Source organism: Stegodyphus dumicola, chromosome X1 (genome assembly GCF_044657685.1).
Source record: "Stegodyphus dumicola isolate Sdum_Otavi_A_Nest chromosome X1, ASM4465768v1".
Taxonomy (NCBI): domain Eukaryota; kingdom Metazoa; phylum Arthropoda; class Arachnida; order Araneae; family Eresidae; genus Stegodyphus; species Stegodyphus dumicola.
This window is the reverse complement of record NC_140780.1, coordinates 105,079,705-105,100,451: the sequence shown is the minus strand read 5'-3', so window position 1 is coordinate 105,100,451 and position 20,747 is coordinate 105,079,705. Positions and strand designations below refer to the sequence as shown.

At 33.3% G+C, this 20,747-nt stretch overlaps 1 protein-coding gene across 7 annotated transcripts in view; it reads right to left on the bottom strand.

The window, feature by feature from the left end:
* LOC118181841 (ectonucleoside triphosphate diphosphohydrolase 1-like) overlaps positions 1–20,747 on the bottom strand; it is a 228,111-nt gene that overhangs the window by 125,348 nt on the left and 82,016 nt on the right. Inside the window, exon 1 of one of the 7 annotated variants that reach the window (XM_035351047.2) lies at positions 17,114–17,266. The exons of the other annotated variants lie outside the window; for them this stretch is intronic. The gene's annotated coding sequence lies outside the window, so the exon portion shown is untranslated. Of the gene's footprint in view, positions 1–17,113; positions 17,267–20,747 lie in introns of those variants that run through there. 7 annotated transcript variants of the gene reach the window in all.

The following is a 20,747-nucleotide window of genomic DNA, read 5'->3' as shown; positions in this document are numbered from 1 at the left end:
TCCACAGCTTTTAGCAACCGAGGCAGTAGCTATCACTATCATACCACCCGCCACACCATCATACACTTTAGTCTCTCTCTACGTACCACCATCCAAACCTACAACCGATATCATTGCAGATTTAAGCATGATAGTCAAACTCAACAATCGAATCATTGTTGGAGGAGACTTTAACGCCAGACACCGCGCTTGGAACTGCAGTTCTACTAATTTCCTAGGCACCACACTACGAAAATTTGCTAATACAGCCAACCTTCATATTGCAGCTCCACCCACCCCAACACGCTATGGATCTACTTATGCTTCTACCCTCGACTTCTTCATTTTAAAAAATATCCAAGCTCCATCTAAAATTCAAACGTTAGATGAGCTTTCCTCGGACCACAACCCAGTCGAAATTGTGTGCGTGTGTTTATGGCAAAGCCTCGAGGGCTATATGCCTAAGGGGAGGGATGCCTTCGTGGAGGACTTTCTAAGGGAAACTGGCTCGTATACACGTTACACATGGGGAAAACCACGAAAACACCCATGCAGCCAGCCCGTTCGCGGGATTCGAACCTCGGACCGAACTACCAGTGTTCAGCGACTTTACCGCTCGGCCGCTGGTGGGCCCAGTCGAAATTGAATTAGACATAAGTTGAAATTGAATTAGACATGCACAGGACAGAGGGGAGTTCGCACCCCCTCCCAACACCATGGAGGTAGGAAAGGGAGGAGGGGCCATTCCGCGCTAGAAGTGAAGCACTGCTTTGAAGCTTGGGTCACCAGACTGGGTGTTCTTTGTTTACATTCAGAAGCTCGCTTGACAAGATTCTGATAGTATTTCGACACACGACAGTTCCATAGAAATCGAAAAAGGGACACTCTCGCATGAAAGAAACATTCATAGTGTGATGGATAATAGCAATTTGTATAGTTTACTGACATTTACGCAAAAATCACATCTTGGTTATTTTTCGATAACTAACAACAGCGATTTTGATTATAAATTTGTTTTATAAAATTCTAAGCTGTTGCACTACAAAAATATGGATTTTAAGAAAATTGCTAAAAGAGATCTGCCAAAATTTATTTTCTAGAAGATTTGAAAAGTTTGAAACTTGATGGCTAAATGTAAATATAAAATTATGTATGTTAAAATATTTGTAATTATGCACATAGGTCAGATTAAGTTTTTATTAAATAGAGTAACGCATGCAAGGGCTATCTGCCTAAAGAGAGAGATGCCATCGTGGAGGAATTTTGAAGAAAAACTGACCTTTGAGTGGGTATTAAAAATAATACTTATAATTTTCATTCAAATTATATTCATATATATTTTTTATGTAAAACTTTCGGGTGTATGCTAAATTAGTGTAAATTACTTTACACGAAAAATATAGTGAATGCACAGAAATTAAAGATTTGCACATGCCGGAAATGATAAATAGGAAATATGTATGGGTATTTATGCATGTGCTTGCAAAAAGCATGTATCTGCCTTTGACAAAATACTTAAATTTTCATTAAATTATTTATAAATGTATTTGAAATGAAGAATTTATTCACTTATAAACAACTGTGAAAGTACTGTGAAGAAATCTAATGATTAAATGTATCTAATTTATAATGATTATAAATGTTATCTAAATATATAATAACCTTAATATTGAGTTGAAAACATAAATTGAAATCCTGTTGACAAATACGTTATAAAACTATTTAAGCAAGAATTGTTCGTATTGGAAAGCAATCTGTTAAAAGGTATTGTAAAGCAAATGCTATGAGATGCGCACTTAAGAACGTAATAAAGAGTTTTGGAATATGTATTGTTGAAATGAAGGGTAAAAAAAAAATCTGATAAGTATAATTAAAAGAATTATTCCCCTTACATTTTATAATAACTCAGTTACAAGTTTTAAATAATACTTAAAAAAAAAAAAAAATTATTTTATTCCTTTTGAGAAATGTTCAGAGAAAATCAAATACTATTTAATACCTATTTAATTATTAGGAATTAGCGAAATACTTATTTAAAGTATTTCACTAATTCCTAATAATTCTCTAATTTAAAATGAACCGAATAGAGCATTAATTATAAATTGACTTACATTTTTCGATTTAAAAGATGCCTCAGAAGCCAAAAAATCATGTCATATTTAAGAAAGTATTTTAGGAAGAAGCTCTATAAATGGAAAAGAAATAATGCATAATTTTAATATTAATAATGCAATAAACTTTGATCTTAATTTTTGTACCTTAACCGAATAAAATCGAATTACCTTAATTTTTTTTTCTAATGTAATTAACGAAAACTTGTGAAAATACATTCAAATTAAACCATTTTGAGAAAACTGTCCTGTGAAAAGTATAGCATTTAATTCCGTCCAGAATGAAATGTTGTTTAAAAATATGTTGTTTTCACATACTTAGGACTCTGAAGTGTTGTAGAAAAAGAAAATATATACATTTATATGTATATTTGCGACGTAATTACAAAATATTTACACCCGAACGCGTCAAATCCCATAGAACTCAATGGAAAATGACCCAATGTTTTGGTCACCACGTAGGGATCGCCGGTGCTTCAGAGCAGGGTACGGAGAAACTTGTTTAGGGCGACTCCTTCTTACTTCCTACCTCCATGGTCCTGTGTAAGCATTCAAGGAATATTTTTCTTCTTCCCCGATAAGTGCACATTCTTTTTCATTAAAAAAAAAGCTCTGTGTCGTTCGCTGGTCGGCGCCCCTCCCTTAGTCGGCGCCCGCCTGCAAAGAAGGCCTTGCGGGCCCGCTTCCGCCGGCCCTGCATACACGCAGCCAGCTCGTTCACCGAGATTTGAATTCGGCTTGAATTACCACTGTTCAGCGATTTGACCGTTTGGTCCTTGATAGGCTCTACTTTTTGAAAGGTTTAGTACTTTCTAATTATCTGCATCCCGTTTTAACATTCAGTAGAATTGCTACATTTCTGGAACATTTTCGAGTATATACGAAGCAACAGCCAACCCAAACATGTGCCTACGTCACCCATATTTGAGTAAACGTGGATTTATACGCTTTTTATTCAAGTCATTTCACTTTTTAGAATCTTTTTAGCTGCCAAAGAGATTTTTTTTTCCTCCTCACAAAATTTCTTCTATCTAATATTTTTGTTTTGTTATTATTTATACACAAAACACTATCTATAAGCCGTAAAGATTTAAAAAAAATCATCAATTAACAATGTCCTCGGTGAATTCGCGACTATTTGTGGTGGTATGACTAATCAGGAATTACAAAGTTTTTAAATAAAAATAAAAATTAGTTATACATACATGTAAACGAAAAAAAATGTCTCAACTTAAATATATAATTTTTTAACGTATCATAAGTTATTTTAAACATTTTTTATATTTTTGTTTTACATATGCAGTGAATCAAAAAGTATTGAGGCCCAACGAATATTTTTTGAAACGACAATGAAATATAACTTTATTTTAAACGATATACTTTTCTTGTAAGCAGTATTTTAGGGCTAAACAAAATCGAAAAATCTTAATGAAAAACAATATTAATTAAATGTTAAATTATCCACTTCTTGTGTACAAACTAGAGAGTAATGATAAAAAATAATGTGAAGACACAGAAACAATTTCTTCAGAAAACTGTAAAAAGTGCTTCTTTCTTGGAGTCTTTTCCCTTTTATGACTGCACTGAATCTTCTTAAGTAGGAATTTTGCAAGATTTTCACGAAGATTTACTTCTATTATTTCGCATTCGGTGGTTAGTTCTTTTCTAAACTAATTTCTGCTGGAAATTTTAAATACATTGATTCTTTCATGGCCATGATCCCAAATACTCTCAGTATGACTGAGGTCTAGACTCTGCTAGACGGTTTGATTATATTAAGCCCACAATTTGGTAATCAGATCATTATGCTTGAGATCGCTGTCCTGATAAAGATTGTAGTGTGACAATATGCCCATTTTTTAGGAGGTTTCAAGTTTTAAAATATTTAAATACTTAAATTTATTTATTTTGCTATCAGCCAAATGTATATTTCCCGTGCCGCAAACACTCGTACAATCCCAGATCATCTACCTGGCCATCTCCTCTATGTTATACTGAAAGAATAAGATTCATTTGAAGCTCAGGTTTCCGCCATACCATTTGCTTTCTGTCATTCTCAGGAATACTAATTTACTCTCACCCACGTACATAAGCAAACTGTAAAAATTTTGAGATTTTTTTAATGCAGATCTTAGCAAATTTGGTACTTACGTATTATCCCTTCGATCGCTGGCGGAAATGTCGGCAACGGTCGCCAGTCATTACTGTGTAATTCTAAAAGACACGGTCATCAAAATTGACGCTAAATCGCGCTATTTGGCCGGTCGACGGGATATTATGTACGTACCTTTTTTTTTTCTTCTTCTAGCTATTCCACCATGAAAGTAACATATTCTTAACAGCTTTAGCATTAGCAAACATTCTAAACATTCTTTCATCTTCTAAATTCAGTTTGACTGGGCTGATTTTAGGATTACAAATAATATTTCTAACAATTCAAAACGATCCATCTTTGTTCGCTTAGCACTGTTCTTGATTTGTTATCAATCAAATTTGTTTTCATGCAATTCAGAATTACACTATGAACAATAGATTTGCTTACATTAAATAATTCAGCCAGCGACCGAGCGGTAAAGTCGCTGAACACTGGTAATTCGGTCCGGGGCTCGAATCCAGGGGAATGGGCTGAATGGTGCTTTCGGGGATTTCCCCATTTGTAACGTGTATAGGAGCGAGTTTGCCTTAGAAAGTCCTCCACGAAGGCATCCCTACTTTATAAGCAGATAGCTCTCCAGGCTTTGCCGTAATCAACCAAACCTTACAAAGACATCCACGAGGGTATCCCTTCCTTTAAGCAGATAGTTCTCGTGTGCTTTGCCACAATTAAATAAATCAAATCTCAATTTTATGTTTTATCTTTTCTAAGTTTTTAAAATCGTTCTTCCAGGTGTTTTACGAGAAAGGTCTAAAAAGATTGTCTCCTTATTAGGCTTATTATTGAAATGCTCCAATGTTTTTTACTTTAATTTCGTATTTAGAAACACAAAATTTTAAATATCGCAGTTCATCGTCAGTGTTATTTAATTTTATTATACAAATGATGTAACATTTAAGCTTTAAAAGAAGAGAAGGCAATGCAAAATATTTAACTTTACTATTACAGCCGAATTTTTATAACTAAATATTTGAATGTTTTCTCTGTCCAATATTTTTTGAGTCACTGTATATGCTACATCATTTTATATTTAATGTTCAGAATATAATTTATAAAAATAATAACAAAAATATACAAAAGTGTATTTTTGTAGTGCCTCATAGTACTGAATCGATTCCCGTCTATTTTTGTATAATTTATTCTGTTTTTCTTTGTTATAGCGGCATGTTAGTTTGATTGTCTAATCAGCCCAGATATCTCGCCAAAATCTGGCTGCGTGTTCTTATACCTCGAAACGTAATCGTATATCAGCACTGTTGCATTTTTGCTCTCGCCCTGTGTTCTTCTACTATTCATTTTCGATGAGGTTTTCGAATTTGCATTCCTTTTTAAAATATATTTATTGCCATTTTGTGTGAAAATGATGTTACGATCTTTAATTTGCCAAGTAACGAGGTGGATGCCGTATCACTTATTCAAGAAAAAGGTTTGTTGCCTAACAAACGAGTATACGAAAATGGTCATAACATGAAACTTTATGCTAGCAACGAAATCATTTGGAGGTGCAGTGTTAAAAATTGCAAAAAGAAGGGCCTCTGTTGGAAATTCGTCCAGCGGTTCCAGAATGTCGTTCGTCACTGCCATTAAATGTATGTATTCTTGAGCAGAGGAGTTGACGTCCATGGAATAGAGTAACAAACAACTTAATATGTGTGAAAGTGCTGCAGCTGACTGGAAAAATTACATGCGATAAAATAATAATGGTATGGATTCTTAAAAATATTCTTAGGAAACGACATGTGAGCTTTCTTGTTATTATTATACGAGTATTGTGTTTTTAGTTTTACATTCCCACTTCACGAGTTTGGCGAAATTATAGCCGAGATGTTGGTTCAAATCTAAAATCTCCAATATGGCTGTTGGCCGCTATAATAAAGATGTACCAAAAGTATCTTTTGTTTTTCACAAAATAATAAAGAAAATAATTACATTCTTTGATTTTCCATTTGTTTGTTTTGTTTATTTGAATAAGTCAAAGCACTCGAGGGCTATCTGGCTAATGAAGAAGGATGCTTTCGCGAAGGACTTTTTAAGGGAAACATACTCATGTACGTATTACGCATGAAGAAAATCTTGAAAACACAGACACAACCTGACTGACGATTTCTAAGCCTAGTTGAACTATCATGTACATGTAGAAACTAGGCCAGCACCTCCGTAGTACTACGGGTAATTGAGGTATCGCTGAACCGAGCTAACTGTTAAGCTTCCGCTCCAGATTTGAGGGAGAATACCCCGGGAAGATAGTGAGGGGGTCTCCCACCCCTCTTTCCCAACCACCAACCTCTCGAGAAGACTTTCGGCTCGCCGTGTATTTTGAGTATCCCCCATACCTCACGGATACTACATGCGTTCAAACATCTATGCCTTCTCCGGAATTCGAACCTGGGCCCATCGGTACAGCAGTTAGTGTCACTAATTACTATAGAGGATGAGCGGCGTTGAGAAAAGCACCTTGACATATAATGCAGGGAAGAGATTGTACATGAAATCTTAGGCAATTGAGGTATTAAAAAGTCAAATGTCCTTTCTAAGATGAAAGGTGAAGTTAGTTCTTGGAAGTTCCATCCATTAGCACTGCATTGTGGAGTTTGTGATTTACCAAAAATGATCCTTTAAGACGAAATTACAAAGTTTGAATTGGACCCAATTGCATTTTGCGAAAGAACTGAATTTGTGTAAACATTAAATAAAAAACAATAAATTGTGACAATCAAATAAGTCATTTTAATAAAGTTATACGAATGCAGTTAGACTTGGAAGATATCCAGTCCGAGTCTATGGATATTTAGAAGAATGTCTCTGATCTTGGACTTAGTATGTCTGTTCTTTACGGCGTATTTTCTAAAGGGAATTAGATTATCGCGAAGCTGTATCAGATGCATTTCCTCTGTCAGATCACAATAAAAAATATAATGATCAGGGTCAGCCCTTTTCCCCCATACGCAGAGATACGTGGGGCTCTGTCAAGGAAGTTGATGGGGAAAGGAGTGTTTTATTAAATTTTTAAAACAAGTGATAATAAAGCTGGTAAGATCCCTTGAATATAATCCCGCTTGTTAAAGGATCGTTATACTTCTGAGCCTTGATTTATGATGGAATGCTTTGATAATATGTCTGTTATAGTTTGTGTAAAGGCTACGAAAAATTCCTTAGGAAGACACTTTTTCTCTAACTTGTAATTTGTGAACATATAATAAAGGAAAAAAATCGATGAAACAAAAGAAATAAAGGTAATGCCTATTTTGAAGATTTCATTTCTTACAATTTCCTTAAACTTTCTAATATCCTTGCTATATTAATAGATATGTTTTAAAAGATTTTAAAAATATGTAAATATTATTTCGACGGCATTATACAATGAAATAAAAAAAACTGGGAGCAGTATATTGAGCATATCTCTAACGTAATGAACAGAACTCAGTCAAAAAAGATTGTTCTTATCAAAGGTCAACAAATCTTCTTTGATTTAAAATAATGAGTTAAAATTGACAGTGATAAGGTCATTCCATATCTAATGGTAGCCGATAATAAGCCTATTGTTAGCTTTTCAAGGTAAAAGTGCAGTATTATTTATTCTTAAGTTATAAAGTTTAAGTCTATTGTTAAAAATATATGCTAACTACTCCGAATTGCTGAAGAGCTATTAAAGGGTGCTAAGTTATAACTTGGGGCAGAAACATTTTTCGAATAGTAAAACCAAAGCTAATGTTTGACTAAGAAAATGGTGAACGTGAACTTCTTTGCTAAGGACTTAACATGCATGTTTATTGATGAAACATAAGGATTCTTTATCATAAGTGTATTAATAAAAAGTGATTTAATTCATTTTCAATTAAAGACGTAATATGGCATAACCATTAAAATTAGCAAAAGAAATTATATTCAGTTTACATTATTATGACATAATTCAGGTGTTAAACTGTAGTAAAATGATTTAAATCTGGGAACAAAAGCCTAGAAAAAGTCAAGGGGGGAGGTTTCAAATAAGAAACGTAGTATGAGCAGCGCAATATTTAATTTTCAGCCCGCTTAGTGTCGTCTGGCAAACAGTGTTTGTGAGCTTTTCTTAATCTGTAACATGGATATTGACCAAACTTCTTTTAAAAGTCCTGCCACGAAGGCATATCTCTCTGAAAGTAGATAGCCCTCAGTCTTTTAACGTAAATATGAAATTTTATTCTAATGTTTCCGACATGGGTTTTTACTTCCTAGGTTCTTCATAGTAACGAAGGACTTTATCACCTTTTCACCTTTGGTTTTAACACATAACCCATCAATTTGTGATGCTATGAGCGTAAGGGCATAAATCATCAGACAGATTGTATTTAACGAAAAGTAAGTTTTGCTTACCATTTGCTTCAATGGTCTCTCGGATTGGGGTAAATGTGCTATATTATTCCGACAACTGTGGCACGCTTACTGTGGCATTCTGACTACTGCGGCATACTATGCTACTGTGACTTGCAAATGACTGAAGGCATAGCCCCACTGAACATTAATAATTCAACCCAAGTTTGTATCTTGAGATATGAATTAGCTACGTGTGCGCTTCTGTAATGGTAATAGTGGATTTTATGGCCCATAGGCTGGAGAGATAATGAGCGTCATTTTTCGCGAAGACCTCTCTTCTTTTAAGGCAGATGGTCCTCGTCTACTTTGCCCTGGTTGTACTTACGTATTATCTCATCGATCGCGAAACTGTCGCCAAGCTATGCGACTTAACGCCAGATATGGGTAAGCATGATTTAACACTACATTCGCAAGATCGTTTTCGGTAGATGTAAACCTAGAAAACGTTTGATTCTTGATAAGCCGCATTTTGTTTTTATGAAAAAAAGATTTAAATTAACTTATATTTGTATTTTTTTTTCTCTAGCATTTTAAAAACATGATTAAAATTTGGGGCCTGCTTTGTACAAGAATAGCAAGCAGTGGATTATTTCCAAAGTTATATGGGATCGTTTCAACAGGAAAAAAAGTGTGTATTAATGGACACGATATGGTCAGCCGAATATGGCTGACAAATAAATTTCTAATAGATTGAAACAGTTACTTGCGACAAATTTGTACTCATAACCTTCTAAACAGAGCTTTTGGTAAAATCAGACAGCCTACTAAAATAGCAGAAGTTGACGATAGCCGTTTCACGAAGGTCAGAAATGAAGCTGGTCGAATGCAGATTATTTATTAAATAAAGAAGCGTCAGTTCCTTCGGAAATCCGCAGGGATGTATGCCTCAAATTTGACAGGATTTACGATTGTGTTATTACGACAAAGCCTCCAGAGCTATCTGCCTAAGGAAAGGGATGCCTTCGTGGAGGACTTTCAAAGGGAAACTGGCTTGCATACACGTTACACATGGGGGAAACCACGAAAACGCCCATGCAGCCAGTCCTTTTGCGGGATTCGAATCTTGGACCGAACTACCAGTGTTTATCGACTTTACGGCTCGTCTGCTGGTGGGCTCTAACTTTGGCCGGGATCCTCTCTAATTTGCGTGGTTTGATGGCAGCCAACTTTCACGGTCGACGGGATAATGCATAAGTACCCCAAGGTTAATTAAACAAATTGTCTAGAGTGGTTAAGTGTTAACGAGCTAGGAACAGAATGTATAAAGTATAGCATTCAACTCTTTTTAGCAAACTAACTAAACTCTGCAGTCAACGGATAGAATTCTGCTAACTCGGTGCGCTTTACAATTAGACATTCTGTATGAATTTATGTATTCCTACAACTGCTCAACCGTTTGAGTGCTGACAAATTTTCTAGTATATATGCTAAAAGAGCGGAATAAAATGCGTAACTATCTGTTTTTCTTTGCGGGTGAGATAAGAGAAACAGTTATAATTAACCCTAGTAATCTTTACCAATGAAACTGCAAACTACTTATTTAGAATAATCTAGTTTCAACAAAACCGCAACTGATATGAGTAAAACTGCTCTCAGTTAATGAGAAAATTCTAGCAACAAAGAGCAGCGCATTTTTGGCACAACACAAGAGAAGTCCGATAGCGTTTCGCCGCATTTTTCGCACAACACAAGAGAAGCGCTCCGTAATCAAACGATTAAAAGTAAACGTTATGAACATAAAACATTTTCTTAAAGAGTTCTTTATGTGTAGTTTACAAGTAGCTATTAAATTCTTTCCCTAAATGAAAAAAAGCACTGATTTAACAGCAACTGGCACTCTGTATTAAGACCGTTTAACATTAAAACTCTTTTAAAAATCTATTAAAAGGTTTAAAACCTATAATAAATGCAAGCGTGAATTGATTTAAATTGTATTAGTTTAAGATATATCGTAAAAAAATTAATTTAATCTTAGAAATTCGACAAAAATCAGTGATAATTTATTTGCTACTTGTTTACTAGCCGGTACCCGTCAATACACTGCCGCCTTTTGTCAGGGAAATATATTTCCGGCTTAAGCAAATCCATGAAACATATTTTTTTGATTTCCGGCGGGTATTGCTGGCTAGTCTTATGATATTTTTATTCTCCGCAGCTTATATCTGCCTCTATATGAATTTTGGGTACTTTTCTGTTTCGCCGGCGCAAATCTCGCCAAGCAGACTTTATTGGCGACAACATACACATAAAAAATATTTAAAAAATGTTAGTTCTAAGAATTCTTTTTTTGAAGGCATAAACATTTTAATATCGCTTAAAATTTCATAAAAAAGCCAATAAATAAAGACAATAAATTTGTTAAAACACATTAATTTAAGAATTTACTATGCTTTCATGGTTCAACATCTTGATTCGCCGGTTCATATCACGTGACCCCAAGCGATCTCATCTCACGTAAACTACTCTACAAAAATCTAATGCTCTCAGTAATTATCTACATTAATTTCAAGTTAAATCTTAATTTGGAACACAAGTTTAAATGCAAGAAATATTTCAATGCGTACGAATAGCTTACTCAGAAATTATGTAAAACTGCAGAGCTTTACTTCACTAATGCATTCTCATTAGAATTGATGAATTTAACCCTTGACTTTACCTTTTCTATATTTTCGGCTTCGGGTAAGCGCTGTGATTGCATCCTAATTGACTTAATTACCGAAAATGGCCTTAGACATAAAAATGAACTGTCTGATAAAAATTCTATGTAATTTTATGCCAGTATTGAAAGAAACAATCAATCTGATAAGAAAAAGCTGCGACTTGTTTTGAAAATGAGGCGTAAAAGGCTACAGCGAGAACCGAGCTTGCGCCGACAAAACGGAAAAGTACCGAATTTTGCTATTTAAGGAGGCAAAAGACTTCTTCGAAATCTTTGCCAGTTCTTATTCTAACACTTTTTTTATTGTTGCTTATCTTATATTTCCAACGCATATTTTCTATCATGTAGACTTTCACTGCTGGAGAAGTGGTCCATACGTGATTTTTACTAGGCAAATTTAGTAAACAAATGATGCAAAATGCAGTAACATGAGACGAACAAACGCTGTCCCGAGAACATTTTTGCTAGAAGAGGATTATCAAAAAGGAATGCAAGGCGAATATGAGCTAATTCTAACTGAAGTTGACGTTAAAATAAAAAGTCAGCCTCCCCCTCCTTCAGAGAGCGAAAAAAAAAGAAAGAAAGAGAAAGAATGTTAAGAAGAAATTAATATAATAAATTTCATCTTTGAGGAATCCGAAACAGTTTCTAGGATTACCCAGCGCTTTCTAATTCTGAGTCAGGCGTATTTTTGGCAAGATATCGGGGGTTAACCGGCTAACACACAAGTACCATGCAGTTTTCCGAGAAATTTTTATTAAATACTTGTAACTATTTTTATACACAAATTGTTAAAGTTTTACAATCTTTTGTTCATTCGAGAGTACTTTTTATTATAGTTTTTTTTGGATATACGCTATTTGAAAAAACTGGGAATGTAAGTAATAAAACAGAATAAAAATTTTTGAATAGTTACTAAAAATGTAGCAACCGAAATTCTAAACTAGTCATCGTCTAGGCCAGGGATGGGCAAACATTTTCGGTCGCAGGCCAAAAATCGAAAACAAAACGATAAGATATTTTTCTAAAATTTTAAGAACAATATACAAGTATTACAATTTAATTATGTTAACGAGATAACTGAAATTGCGATTTCATTTTTAAAAGTTACTTATATTGAGGTTCGAGTCGTGATGTACTGATTCTAAGGAACGAAGCTAAATGCGCATGTGTCAATCTACTTCTGAAATAATTATTTCTAAGGTTTACGGTTGAAAACACTTGTTCACATATCTAAGTTGAAGCAAACATAGCACTGATTTTCTGGGCGTGAGATATTAAATTCGGGAAACTTACTTTCGATAATGATTTGTAAAACTCTAACTTTGGCATATTTAGAAACAGCTGCTTGAGATGATTGTTAGATTGCAACTCGATTCAAACTGCAAATCTGACCTCACTGCTTTCCAGTTTACGTTGAAAGGCATGGTAAAAAATCCAATTCTGTTTGAATGGTATTGAAATCTTGACATCTTCGTTCGAACTCAAAATGCAGTTTTTTCAAGCCATCTTCATAATTCTTAAGCTTCTCTTCAATTACTGAGGGTATTGAATTTAACCTCAAACGAGACTAGCTAGCTGCCCAGCAAACATATTAAGATTTACTAAGTTAAGATTAAGTTCTTTCTAAGAGGTCTAATTCACCTATAATTGGATTCCTATATGTCTGCTCCCCGAGAAAGAGATAACGCTTGTTGACGTCAATCTATAGCTATAACTAACAAAGAACTTCCGCTGCTCACACTTTACGGATTAAAAGCTGTCTGTGCTTGCCATTTCTGTCATTTTATGTTTTGTAGAACAAAAATAGAGGGAGTAAAAAGATTATCAGTCCTTTGGAAAAAGGAAGAAATAAATAATATTTAAACAAAATAGAAAAGGAGATGGATATATAATACATATCTCTTTTAATTTGCCTCGGACGGAAAAATTTAAATTCTCTCCGTGGGAACCTTTCAGCGAGCCGGAGTTGGCCCGCGGGCCGTAGTTTGCCCATCCCTGGTCTAGGCTCTTAACTTTTAAGGTAAGTGCAAACTATCGACTAAAAAAGTAATAACGCCCAATCTGGACGAGTCTATTTGTTTTGGCAGAATGCCAGCCAGGGTTGAGTTTGAGACGGTCGAACTACAGCTGTATCTTCGTCATAACCAAATAACCCTAAACATTTTTTTAATGTTGATTTTTTTTCCTTAATGCTTTTAGATGTCTGAAGAAATGTATTGCAGTAATAGTAGAAAAGAGATTCCTGCCCTTAAGAAAGCTTGATAAATAATGTTTAAATATTTTCAAGTTATTATTAGAAGAAATATCTTGTTAAACATATGCCTACTTAGACAATTTGAGGCAATTCTGAATATCCTGCACAAAAAAAAAAAAAAAAAAAAAAAAAAAACCTAATTTATCTTTCCACATATTCGTTGCTAGATATACGTCCATGTACATAATCTAGTGATTCGAGTAGCTAGATTTGTGCGTTGTAAAGTATTCGCTTTCGTATACAAATGATTTCTACAAATTAATTTATGCCAAATAAGACATTCAGTACTTCAAAAGATACAGATCTTTCCTACCTTATGTCTTTATAAAAACATGTTTATTTTAAGACAGCTGCTTTCTTCGTGTTTTGTACGCTTATTAACCGTAAACACTATATGCATTCGATCTTCTCGAGTCTTTAGAACTCCTACCATGGTAGCTAAAAATATACCAATGTCTCGTTTGTAATCTTAGTTACTCAACGACATTAGTCTCTAATTAAATGTTTATTGCCATCCTAACTTGGCAATTCCCTTTTGCCATCACGTCATTTTAAATACTTGAATTCGTTTCATCAACGAAATTAAGTCTTTAAATGCAGTGTAAATTATTACAACAAGCTAATATTCGATATTTTATTTCACTGAGCTACGACCTACGGCGCAAAACAAATTAATTAATATTTATTTTAAACAGCAGTTAGAAAGGTAGACATGACATGTTTTATCGTAGTCTATTCTAACCAGGAATCAAAATATTTTATGCATTTAAAATTAGAAATACAGCTTTCAGTATTCGAATACACTTTGAATTTTAGAAATTTCTAACATACAGATTCAAAAGTTATTGAGAATCATAAACGATTTAAAATAAAGCAGCTTTGAATTATAAAATACGAGTGAGGGAAAGAATTACTAAAATAATGAGAAAAACTGAGTAAATTGGTTTTTAAACTATTGGGAAAGAAGCTCATTTAAACTCATTTGCAGGTAGTATTACGCGTAATATGTAACCGATAGAAGTTTCAGATCATAGGCTATTTTCAATAATCCACATGTGAAACATTTATTAAGCTTGGAAGTACTTATGCATTTACGTAACTACCTTGGAACAATATGGCAACTTTTTACGGATAAAATGGTAAAAGTTTACTTATTGGGTGCAAGCTGGTGGTTTTCGCACCTTTTTTTTAAGAAATATTCTTAAACTATCAGTAAACATTATCAACATATGAAAAGAAAACGTACTTTTAACAATTTAAAACACAAATTTGAATTATTAAATAAGGATTACGTGATACATTAAAAAATAAAGAATTTACATTCTTTAAAACTTTCTGTAATTTTTTGCGTTATGCTTTTCCCAAAGTATATAGCGATTTGTTTTCACTTAAAAAAACATCAGAGAATTGCGGAGACTCGGCTTCGTGCAATCCTCAGCCACAGCGGCAATTTAGAAAACGCATTTTCCTGTTATTTTCGTAAGAAAATTTTCAGCAAAATTTTTTATTTTATTTATTTATTTTTTTAATTTTTAAAAATTTTTGTATTCCTGCAGAAAGTTTTCTGCACTTGGACATTGCTGGCAATTTCCACCAGCTTATATTTTAAAACTAAATTTAAGACAAAAAGTATCACGACTTGTTTATAAAAACTGTTGAAACTTGGAATACAGCAAAAAAGAACGCATACAAAAAGGGGGCGTTGCTTGATTGAAGGATTGTTATGAGCATGATTGACACAGATTGACACATTTTGAAAATTTGGCACATCTGCTAAGGCAGTTGCTTAATATGTACGTACCTGCTTGGATATCGTAAATTCTTAATAATATATTTCGGTACTATTCCGTTTTGAAGACCGTAAAAAATTGCAGCGAAAATGTATGGGCAAAAGCGCCAAATCTAGCAAACGCGCCCATTTAACAGCGCGCCAAATCTAGCGTACGCTCTGATTTCAGATTGCGTAAGTTTATATAGATCTATATTTCTTAAGACGCCATTGAAATACTAGTTTAATTTTTAAATCCTTTTTTGATTTTAAATCCTTTTTTAATATCCTATGGATTTAACAATTTGGGAATTGCCCATGACGAAAAGTCGGCAATAGAATTTTGGGCAAAGTGCAGAATCACCCACTGCTTGACGCATTTTTAAGAATTGCACATCTCCGTATCCATGTGCACATCGACCTATTTTCACTTAAAAAAATATCCCAGAATTGCACAAAAATGGCACTGCGCACACCCTTGGCTTTATCTATGTACACATCGACCTATTTTCACTTAAAAAGTAAAAGAAAATTGACAGAAATCCAATTGTTTTTACCCTTGTAAAAAGCGGAAACAAATACGGGGGCGATTCTGCACTTTACCGAGAATTTTTTCAAAGAAAAGGCATCATTCATTAGAGAAAATTATACTTGAACAACCAATGAAATTATGCTTTAGCGATAACTCGGTAGCGAAATAGCGATGCAGGCATCCATTCAGTTATGTTTAGCAATTTTTATATAAATTATAATAATGACCTGAAATAGTTATTAACTCGTATGCTTCCATTCAGTCATGTTTAGCCTTTTTTTATATAAATTATAATAATAAAAAAGTATTATATGAAATTAAAACATCAATCTTAGATAGTTATTTACTATTATACTTCCTTTCTTGCGTTAGGGTTGCCGTAATTATTTTTGGCAGCACTGGCATCAATATTAGTTTGGCGATTTTTTACGGCCCTCAAAACCGAATAGTACCTATATTTCCTTTTTACAACTTAAGAAGAGTTTAGTTAAATAATAAAAAGCTCAAAAATGTGTTGAGCTTACCATTTTTAAGAATTTTATGTTATATGTAAATATAAAAAAAAATTATCGTCACATAATTTTTAACTGCACCCCAAAATAGTTCCTGTTAATGAATCAGATTGTATGCCAAGATTTTCCTCATATGTAAGGTAATGGTAGTCAATTTCCATGAGAAAATACTTCGCGAAAGCATTCCTCACTTAGACAGGCAGCCATTATGGACTTCGCTACAATCGAGTAAACAACAAAAAAACAATATAAAAGTATGCCATTAGATGAGAGAAGATTCGTACTCATTTATAGTTTACACTGTATGAATGTTTTTTGTTCATAAAATTTGATTAGATTGAGAGTTATAATTTAAAATGTAGATTCCGATTTTTCGGAAATAAATTTCAGAGAAACTTGATTTCAGCCAAGCTTCATTACAAGCTAGTATGCTAAATCTTTGATGTCAGGTGTACTCGTTTACGTTAATTCATTAATGCATGGCATTCTATTTTTACTTAAAATGCATACATGTTAAAAACATTGATCTTGAATGTTCACAAACATAAACTTTTAAGAATTATTTTGAAAAGAAACTTATTTCCTTGAGAAATTTAACAAAATTCGTACTCTTTCTTGGAAAATACGCGAGAAGCATGCACTATCCTCGGATAACGGGTGTACATATACTCTGTTTAAGTCAAATAGCCGAAGCTATAAATTGCTCGTACATTTCAATAAATGAAGTTAATTCTCTTTCTGTCCATTTAAATATCAAGTTATCGGTTAAAAAAAGTGCTTGGCCTACCTGTTGAGTATCTATGTAGTGAAAGAAATGCGATATCACCCTTGTCTATTTTGCTGCTGTGTCTACTGAGAATATCTGGTTTAAAGTGGCCTTTGTTAGATTACATTTATCCGCCTTCTTCCCATATCATTTTATCACCTTCCGGAAACTTTTGTTTGAACTCCGATAAAGATTTGTTCACAAAGATATCGAACTATAAATGAAATGCTTTTTAAATTCACCACCTAGAAATATGAAACAGTTATTCAATAGGCAAAATAGTCAACGTTATCTAACACATAATAAACATGCAATAAAATACCATTGTGCGTAGTGAGAAATATATAATTTCACCGTGGAGAGTCAAGATGAGATTACAATGTTTTTTATAGTATGTGAAATGAGACTGCGCTCACATATATCGTTCATGGGTTACAATATTGGCACAACTCGAAAAATGTGAATTTTGAGTAATGTAAAATTAATTATTGCAAAATTGTTTTCTTTGTTTCAAGAGCACTGTTACATATTTTAGTTCATTATCGCACTAACAGATGACAGTAGACCTCTGCTACCTTCTTTCGTTTCTCGCATACATTAGCTGCAATACTGACACATCTCAGTTTGCTCCAAGTGTGTAGTTTGCCTGTTGTTTGTATTCTATGGCAGATTTACAGATGAAAAGTATGACACAAATTTCTTGTTGACAGCTACACGAAGAATGAAGGAGATTATGTTCATTATCTAATTGAAAAAAAATGTGAAATTATCATTGAAATGAGGCTTCATCTATGTTCTATCTGAGCATTCCTCTTTAATTAGAACGACAAAGAAACAAGACAACTCTTTCAAACAAACAAACTGATGTAAAAGATTTCACAGATCAGACATGTCAAAATTTTATTGTAGATACTAACAGGGACACTATACACTTCAACGCCATTTCTGCATTGAAGGTAGTAAAACAATCATTTGATTACTTCTCCTCCCATAAAATGTTTTTAAAGAAACATATTTTAAAACTGTCAATGTGAAAGCCTCGAGACGCAGGAAAAGTCTACAATCCTTCCAAGAAGCAACACTTAAAAAAGCTTACAATAAACCTCTTCAATATATTTAAGAAGAGATCTGGTGATCTACAGCATTTAATCGCCGGTGATGCAATACCAATCTGTTATTCAGCATTTTTAAGGCAATATAAAACCTAAAAATAAATTCTATTTTGAAATTTATATAAAAATAGGTTATTCCTGGTAAATATTTCACTTTCTTTCGGATTTTAATTAATGATGTATTATTCGGATTTAATTAATGATGTTTTAATTAATGATTGAAACATTCAGAATATAATTTTATAATTTTAAATATATGGCATAAAGTGATAACGTTATTAATAAAACTTAATTTCGTTTTTTCCTATTTTTTTGATATTTTTTATTAACTTCCAGTATACTTAAACGTAATGTTAAGGGCAACAATAACACATTTTCATAAAATTTACTATTAATGTTAATTTTAAAATAATAATAATTATTATTAGAACTCGTGTGAAGCCTTTTAGTAATGCTTACGCTTTAATCCATCAATTAAGAATGCATTTTAAAACCAAGGAAATCTTTAAACACGCTCAAAACACTGTTCACCACACGGTTCTAAAAACTTTTTCATTCTGTGTCGCGAGCATAACCTGTGGGTCACGGATATCTTTCCACTTAATATTAAATAAAAATCTTGGAAAGCTCAGAAATGACTGTATGTTTGTATGTGGCTCTCTGGTATAACTGTTCTTCAAAAAAATTCAAACGTGAACACTTTGCACCATCTATTCTCCACTCTGCGAAGCTTTTATTTCAGATTTTTTTTGCTTTTGCAAACACGTGTGAAGTAGGCAATAATTTTACATTAAGCTATAAAGGATTATTTTTATTAAAAATAAACGAGTTTTTGATTCTTTTGCGAAAATTATTTGTATTTTTTCTCATGTCTGTTATTTCAAAGTGCACTGATGCCCTTAGAACTAATTTAACTTGTTATTTTAGTCCTGTTTTTAATATTTAAGCCAGTTTATATTATACAAATTAGCGTTAGAATTATTCTATTTTTCAAACTGAATATTTTGTTGAATTTCAAAAGGAAATCTGTAGCCACGTTTATCTCAAAACATGATTTCTCGGGCTGTGGCAACATTGCAGCCCATGAACGATTATGATGAGTAATAATCCTACAACGGATACTTAGTAGTATACTTAACAGTACAGGCCCCCAACAGTGGCTTAGCGGTTCAAGACTGCTTGATACTGGTAGCTCGTCTGGAGTTCGAGCCTAGGCCAAAAGACTGGCTGAACGTTTAATTTTCGAGAATTCCCTCATGTGTAAACTTAATACAAGCCAATTCTCTTACAAAGTACACCACGAAGGTACTCTCCTCTTAGAAAGCTAGCTCTGTTCTAAGAAAAAAAAGTTCATGTTCATGCAACCTAATCTAATTAGTAGTAGAAAAGAAATGAAAGTAAGAATTCCTAAACGAAATACAATTACTTTCCAAATGATCACAAACTTTCAGATGCATACTAGCAAAAGAGCTAGCTGCTAATATTCTGTAGGTAATCGTAATAAATAAATAAATAAACCTGAAGTCTTTGATCACCGTTGGCGATTTACTTGAAGAAATTTGATGAAAATTTTGTAAAATGTCCGAAACAGTAACTCGTTGCCAAATTTAGTTAAATTTCTGTATTTGCAGTTTTCTATTTACATCGAATTCGAAGATTTTAGATTTTTAATTATTATTATTATTATTATTAAGTTTTCATTTCTAAATGAGAAAAAGCATATGCATTTTTTGTGTGTTACTTTATTTTCAATAACCTAAATAAAGTTTAATCGAAAACTCTTAATCGTTTTTTTAACAAAATTGCAATCTGCATTTACTTAAAATTGATTTGGAGAGAAAATAATGCAGTTGATTTTACACTCTCAAAACAGAAAGCTGTTAAGTTAAAATTAATTAATGAAGTCCTGTGGATAATAATAATAATAAAATAAAAAAGAAATAAAGTTTTTAATCACCAAAGGCAAAATCCCTTTCTGGTTTCACCGTGTTGTCATAATTATTTCCTTTCAACAGCCTTGGGTCATGAAAATACTCGCAAAAATTTTCGCCTTGCAAAACAGTGCAATCTATATTTTAAAGTTAATTATTATCGATTTCTTCACTCCTTATTTATCTTATCTTATATATACAGTCACTGTCGTTCTGGACTGTATAATGGACTCCTGTAATGATTAGCGGAAGCTGACTGCTACTCTGATCTCTAAGTTGAGAACTTGATTCTCACGTAAGGATTGGTCACCTGTGTGAGTCTTTCCATCTTTTCGCGGACTAGCATAACTTAGGCGCGCACAAAGGTATCGGCAACCAAGGGAAGGGCTGGTAGAAAGGACCAATTGACATTCAGTTGTATTTTCTGTTGTGTCACGTTACTTTTCTCATTCATGCGAGCTTTGTTTCGATTGAAGCAACATGGTTGAAAATTTTTTGCAGCCATTTTTTTTCTATAAAATAATTATAATACCGTGGATTTCTTGCGAAATTATATCAAATATATGTAATGTAACAATTTCACTATCTAGTTGAAGGAATTTGAAAGGAATA